The following is a 7913-nucleotide window of genomic DNA, read 5'->3' on the forward strand; positions in this document are numbered from 1 at the left end:
ACCAAAGTCCACACTTTGTTCTCATACATGGATCCCATCTCAGATTTTATGGCCTCAAGCCATTTTGCGGAATCTGGGCTCATCATCGCTTCCTCATAGTTCGTAGGTTCATCATGGTCAAGTAACATGACTTCCAGAACAGGATTACCATACCACTCTGGTGCGGATCTTATTCTGGTTGACCTACGAGGTTTGGTAGTAACTTGATCAGAAGTTTCATGATCATCATCATTAGCTTCCTCACTTACTGGTGTAGGAATCACTGGAACTGATTTCAGTGATGAACTACTTTCCAATAAGGGAGTAGGTACAATTACTCGTCAAGTTCTACTTTCCTCCCACTCACTTCTTTCGAGAGAAACTCCTTCTCTAGAAAGGATCCATTCTTAGCAACGAATATCTTGCCTTCGGATCTGTGATAGAAGGTGTACCCAACAGTCTCCTTTGGGTATCCTATGAAGATACATTTCTCCAATTTGGGTTCGAGCTTATCAGTTTGAAGCTTTTTCACATAAGCATCGCAGCCCCAAACTTTAAGAAACGACAACTTGGGTTTCTTGCCAAACCATAGTTCATAAGGTGTCGTCTCAATGGATTTTGATGGTGCCCTATTTAACGTGAATGCGGCTCTCTCTAAAGCATAACCCCAAAATGATAGCGGTAAATCAGTGAGAGACATCATAGATCGCACCATATCTAATAAAGTGCGGTTACGACGTTCGGACATACCATTATGTTGTGGTGTTCCAGGTGGCGTGAGTTACGAAACTATTTCGTATTGTTTCAAATGAAGACCAAACTCATAACTCAAATATTCACCTCCACGATCAAATCGCAGAAACTTAATTTTCTTTATACGATGATTTTCCACTTCACTCTGAAATTCTTTGAACTTTTCAAATGTTTCAGACTTATGTTTCATCAAATAGATATACCCATATCTACTCAAATCATCTATGAAGGTAAGAAAATAACGATACCCGCCGCGAGCATCAACACTCATCGGACCGCATACATCAGTATGTATTATTTCCAACAAGTCTGTTGCTCGCTCCATTGTTCCGAAGAACGGAGTCTTACTCATCTTGCCCATGAGGCATGGTTCGCAAGCATCAAGTGATTCATAATCTAGTGATTCCAAAATCCCATCAGCATGGAGTTTCTTCATGCGCTTTACACCAATATGACCTAAACGGCAGTGCCACAAATAAGTTGCACTATCATTATTAAACTTATATCTTTTGGCTTCAATACTATAAATATGTGTATCACTACTATCAAGATTTAGTAAAAACAGACCACTCATCAAGAGTGCATGACCATAAAAGATATTATTCATATAAATAGAACAACCATTGTTCTATGATTTAAATGAATAACCGTCTCGCATCAAACAAGATCCATATAAAATGTTCATGCTGAACGCTGGCACCAAATAACAATTATTTAGGTCTAAAACTAATCCCGAAGGTAGATGTAGAGGTAGTGTGTCGACGGCGATCACATCAACTTTGGAACCATTGCCCACACGCATCGTCACCTCGTCCTTAGCCAATCTTTGCTTAATCCGCAGCCCCTGTTTCGAGTTGAAAATATTAGCAACAGAACCAGTATCAAATACCCAGGCGCTACTGCGAGCATTAGTAAGGTACACAACAATAACATGTATATCAAATATACCTTTCACGTTTCCATCCTTCTTCTCCGCCAAATACTTGGGGCAGTTCCGCTTCTAGTGACCAGTCCCTTTGTAGTAGAAGCACTCATTCTCAGGCTTAGGTCCAGACTTGGGCTTCTTCACTTGAGAAGAAACATGCTTGTTGTTCTTCTTGATGTTCCCCTTCTTCCCTTTACCCTTTTTCTTGAAACTGGCGGTCTTGTTGACTATCAACACTTGATGCTCTTTCTTGATTTCTACCTCCGCGGCCTTTAGCATTGCGAAGAGCTCGGGAATCGTCTTATCCATCCGTTGCATATTATAGTTCATCACGAAGCTTTTGTAGCTTGGTGGCAGTGAGTGAAGAACTCTATCAATGACACTATCATCAGGAAGATTAACTCCTAGCTGAGTCAAGTGGTTGTGGTACCCAGACATTCTGAGTGTATGTTCACAGACAGAACTATTCTCCTCCATTTTGCAGTTGTAGAACTTATTGGAGACTTCATATCTCTCAATCCGGGCATTTGATTGAAATATTAACTTCAACTCCTGGAACATCTCATATGCTCCATGACGATCAAAACGTCATTGAAGTCCCGGTTCTAAGCCGTAAAGCATGGCACACTGAACTATCGAGTAGTCATCAGCTTTGCTCTGCCAGGTGTTCATAACATCTGGCGTTGCTCCTGCAGCGGATTTATCACCTAGCGGTGCTTCCAGGACGTAATTCTTCTGTGCAGCAATGAGGATAATCCTCAAGTTACGGACCCAGACCGTGTAGTTGCTACCATCATCTTTCAACTTAGCTTTCTCTAGGAACGCATTAAAATTCAATGGAACAACAGCATGGGCCATCTATCTACAACAACATAGACATGCAAAATACTATCAGGTACTAAGTTCATGATAAATTGAAGTTCAATTAATCAAATTACTTAAGAACTCCCACTTAGATAGACATCCCTCTAATCATCTAAGTGATCACGTGATCCATATCAACTAAACCATGTCCGATCATCATGTGATATGGAGTAGTTTTCAATGGTGAACATCACTATGTTGATCATATCTACTATATGATTCACGCTCGACCTTTTGATCTTAGTGTTCTGAGGCCATATCTGCATATGCTAGGCTCGTCAAGTTTAACCCGAGTATTCCGCGTGTGCAAAAATGGCTTGCACCCATTGTATGTGAACGTAGAGCTTATCACACCCGATCATCACGTGGTGTCTCGGCCACGATGAACTGTAGCAACGGTGCATACTGAGGGAGAACACCTGTACCTTGAAATTTACTGAGAGATCATCTTATAATGATACCGCCGAACTAAGCAAAATAAGATGCATAAAGGATAAACATCATGCAATCAATATAAGTGATATGATATGGCCATCATCATCTTGTGCCTTTGATCTCCATCTCCAAAGCACTGTCATGATCACCATCGTCACTGGCTTGACACCTTGATCTCCATCAAAGCATCGGTGTCGTCTCGCCAACTATTGCTTCTACAACTATCGCTACCGCTTAGTGATAATGTAAAGCAATTACATGGCGATTGCATTTCATACAATAAAGCGACAACCATATGGCTCCTGCCAGTTGCCGATAACTCCGTTACAAGACATGATCATCTCATACAATAAAATTTAGCATCATGTCTTGACCATATCACATCACAACATGCCCTGCAAAAACAAGTTAGACATCCTCTCCTTTGTTGTTGCAAGTTTTACGTGGCTGCTACGGGCTGAGCAAGAACCGTTCTTACCTACGCATCAAAAACCACAACGCGATATAGTGATTGCTTTTTGATCTTCAGAAAGAACCCTGTTCATTGAATCCGATTCAACGAAAGCTGGAGAAATAGATACCCACTAGCCACATGTGTGCGGAGCACATCGGTATAACCAGTCTCGCGTAAGCGTACGCGTAATGTTAGTTTGGGCCGCTTCATCCAACAATACCACTGAATCAAGAATCAACTAGTGACGGCAAGCAATATGTATATACCCACGCCCACAACTCCTTTGTGTTCTACTCATGCATATAACATCTACACATAGACCTGGCTCGGATGCTACTGTTGAGGAACGCAGTAATTTCAAAAAAATCCTACGCACACGTAAGATCTATCATGGTGATGCATAGCAACGAGAAGGGAAGAGTGTTGTCCACATACCCTCATAGACCATAAGCGGAAGCATTATGACAATGCGGTTGATGTAGTCGAACGTCTTCACGATCCGACCGATCCTAGCACCAAAGGTACGACACCTCCGCGGTCAGCACACGTTCAACTCGGTGACGTCCCGCGAACTCTAGATCCAGCTGAGTGTCGAGGGAGAGTTTCGTCAGGACGACGGTGTAATGACAGTGATAATGAAGCTACCGGAACAGGGCTTTGCCTAAGCACTACAACGGTATGACCGAGGTGGATTATGGTGGACGGGGGCACCGCATACGGCTAAAGAATGTCAACTTGTGTGTTCTAGGGTGCCCCCTGCCCCCGTATATAAAGGAGCAAGGGGGGAGGCCGGCTGGCCCTAGGGCACGCCAAGGAGGGGAGGAATCCTCCTCCTAGTAGGAGTAGGATTCCTCCTTTCCTACTCCTACTAGGTGGGGGGAGGAAGGAGTGGGAGAGAGGAAGGAAAGGGGGGCGCCACCCCCCTCCTAGTCCAATTCGGACCCAAGGGGGAGGGGGCGCGCGGCCTGCCCTGGCAGCCCCTCTCTCTCTCCACTAAGTCCCATCTAGGCCCACTAGTTCCCCGGGGGTTCCAGTAACCCACCGGCACTTCGGTTTTCTCCGAAATCACCCGCAACACTTCCAATGTACGAATATAGCCGTCCAATATATCAATCTTTATGTCTCGACCATTTCGAGACTCCTCGTCATGTCTGTGATCATATCCGGGACTCTGAACTACCTTCGATACATCAAAACACATAAACTCATAATATCGATCATCACCGAATGTTAAGCGTGCGGACCCTACGGGTTCGAGAACTATGTAGACATGACCGAGACTCATCTCCGGGGAATAACCAATAGCAGAACCTGGATGCTCATATTGGTTCCTACATATTCTATGAAGATATTTATCGGTCAAACCGCATAACAACATATGTTGTTCCCTTTGTCATCGGTATGTTACTTGCCCGAGATTCGATCGTCGGTATCTCAATACCTAGTTCAATCTCGTTACCGGAAGTATCTTTACTCGTTCCGTAATGCTACATCCCATAACTAACTCATTAGTCACATTGCTTTCAAGGCTTATAGTGATGTGCATTACCGAGAGGGCCCTGAGATACCTCTCTAATACACGGATTGACAAATCCTAATCTCGATCTATGCCAACTCAACAAAAATCACCGGAGACACCTGTAGAGCATCTTTATAGTCACCCAGTTACGTTATGACGTTTGATAGCACACTAAGTGTTCCTCCGGTATTCGGGAGTTGCATAATCTCATAGTCATAGGAACATGTATAAGTTATGGAGAAAGCAATAACAGTAAACTAAACGATCATCGTGCTAAGCTAACGGATGGGTCAAGTCAATCACATCATTCTCTAATGATGTGATTCCATTCATCAAATGACAACTATTTGTCCATGGCTAGGAAACTTAACCATCTTTGATCAGCGAGCTAGTCAAGTAGAGGCATACTAGTGACACTCTGTTTGTCTATGTATTCACACATGTACTAAGTTTCCAGTTAATACAATTCTAGCATGAATAATAAACATTTATCATGATATAAGGAAATATAAATAACAACTTTATTATTGCCTTACGGCATATTTCCTTCATTTGGTACACGACATGGCATACTTTATAGAACCTATGGCTGAGGCATAGGGAATGACTTTCATTCTTTCTTTATCTTCGGCCATGGTCGGATTTTGAGTCTTTACTCAACTTCACACCTTACAATACAGGCAAGAACTCCTTCATTGACTGATCCATTTTGAAATCCTTCAAAATCTTGTCAAGGTATGTACTCATTGAAAAATCTTATCAAGCGTCTTGATCTATCTTTATAGATTTTGATGCCTAATATATAAGCAGCTGCACTGAGGTCTTTCATTGAAAAACTTTAATTCAAATATCCTTTTATGCTATCCAGAAATTCTATATCATTTCCAATCAACAATATGTCATCCACATATAATATCAAAAATGCTACAAAGCTCCCACTCACTTTCTTGTAAATACAGGCTTCACCGCAAGTCAGTATAAAACCATATGCTTTGATCACATCATCAAAGCGTATATTCCAACTCTGAGATACTTGAACCAGTCCATAGATGGGTCGCTGGAGCTTGCACACTTTGTTAGCACCTTTAGGATCGACAAAACCTTTTGGTTGCATCATATACAACTCTTATTTAATAAATCCATTAAGGAATGCAGTTTTGACATCCATTTGCCAGATTTCGTAATCATAAAATGTGGTAATTGCTAACATGATTCAGATAGACTTAAGCATCACTACGGGTGAGAAAATCTCATCGTAGTCAACTCCTTGAACTTGTCGAAAACACTTTTGTGACAAGTCGAGCTTTGTAGATAGTAACACTATCATTAGCGTCCGTCTTCCTCTTAAAGATCCATTTATTCTCAATGAATTTCTGATCATCAGGCAAGTCCACCAAAGTCCACACTTTGTTCTCATACGTGGATCCTATCTCAGATTCATGGCCTCAAGCCATTTATTGGAATCTAGGCTCATCATATCTTCTTCATAGTCCGTAGGTTCATCATGGTCTAGTAACATGACTTTCAGAACAGGATTACCGTACCAGTCTGGTGTGGACCGTGCTTTGGTTGACCTACGAGGTTCAGTAGTAACTTGATCTGAAGTTTCATGATCATTATCATTAGCTTCCTCTCTAGTTGGTGTAGACATCATGGGAACGGTTTTCTATGATGAGCTCCCTTCCAATTTGAGAGAAGGTAAAATTACTTCATCAAGTTCGACTTTCCTCCCACTCACTTATTTCAAGAGAAACTCCTTCTCTAGAAAGTTTCCATTCTTGGCAACAAAGATCTTGCCTTTGGATTTGTGGTAGAAGGTGTCCCCAATAGTTTCCTTAGGGTATCCTATGTAGATGCACTTGTCCGATTTGGGTTCGAGCTTATCAGGATGAAGCCTTTTGACATAAGTAACGCAACCCCAAACTTTAAGAAACGACGGCTTAGGTTTCTTGCTAAACCACAGCTCATACGGTGTCGTCTCAACGGATTTAGATGGTGCCCTATTTAACGTGAATGCGGCTGTCTCTAATGCATAACCCCAAAATGATAGTGCACTAGTACGCATTGGTGCTATACAATCGGTATTTAACCCCTTTCCGCGACGACATTTGGAACCGTCACCTAGTGAGTGACGACAATAGGGGGTCCTTCCCACACGACCCAGAAACCGTCGGGGATATGCCCTCCTGACACACACGCTCGGCAAAATGAGTTCGTGTGCGATCGGCGAGCGCTCAAATACGGAAATACATATAGTAGAGCTAAAAGAATACAATTATACAGGTGAAATTGTTTCCGGTCGCAAGTACATCCCACACAGGCAGTCCCCGCTAAACGTTTCTGTTCGTATGTACATCCCACACAGTCACTCCAAGGAAAACGTTTTTGTTCACAGGTACATCACACACAATTTTTCCCGCTAAATCATTCGTGATAGCGTTGCCATTGCACACGATATTAACAATTTATCGTTTGCATTATTGAATGCATCACACACGGTCTGCAGAAGAAATTGTGTGGCAAAGGTTTTCCATCACACATAGTTTCTATGTGGTAAACGTTTGCGCAAGGTGGCCTAACACAAACAGTTTTCAAGAGAAAGTCGTGTGTGATTGTTCATTGATCTAGCACGGTTTATTCCTAGAAATTGTGTGCGTTGCCTGAGGTCATCGCCCATGGTATTTTTTCAATAACCGTTTGCAATAGCAAAACCCAATTAGCAGGCTAATTGCCCTATTATTAATAATCCATTTATGAATCTAATTGACATTCATATTAAGCACATAATATATTTCATTTCCATATTAAGGAAGTAGAATTTCATAATTGAAATACATTAGAGTACAACATGATATAGCTTCAGCACTAAGCTACCCCATTACACAACTGCACCAGCACCAAGTTTCACATGCAACATGTAGAACCTTTTGAAATTAGCATCATAGACGGTATATAGGTAGATGCATCTCATCTGGAAAACTGCT

The sequence above is a fragment of the Triticum dicoccoides genome, chromosome 4A (assembly GCF_002162155.2).
Source record: "Triticum dicoccoides isolate Atlit2015 ecotype Zavitan chromosome 4A, WEW_v2.0, whole genome shotgun sequence".
Lineage (NCBI taxonomy): Eukaryota > Viridiplantae > Streptophyta > Magnoliopsida > Poales > Poaceae > Triticum > Triticum dicoccoides.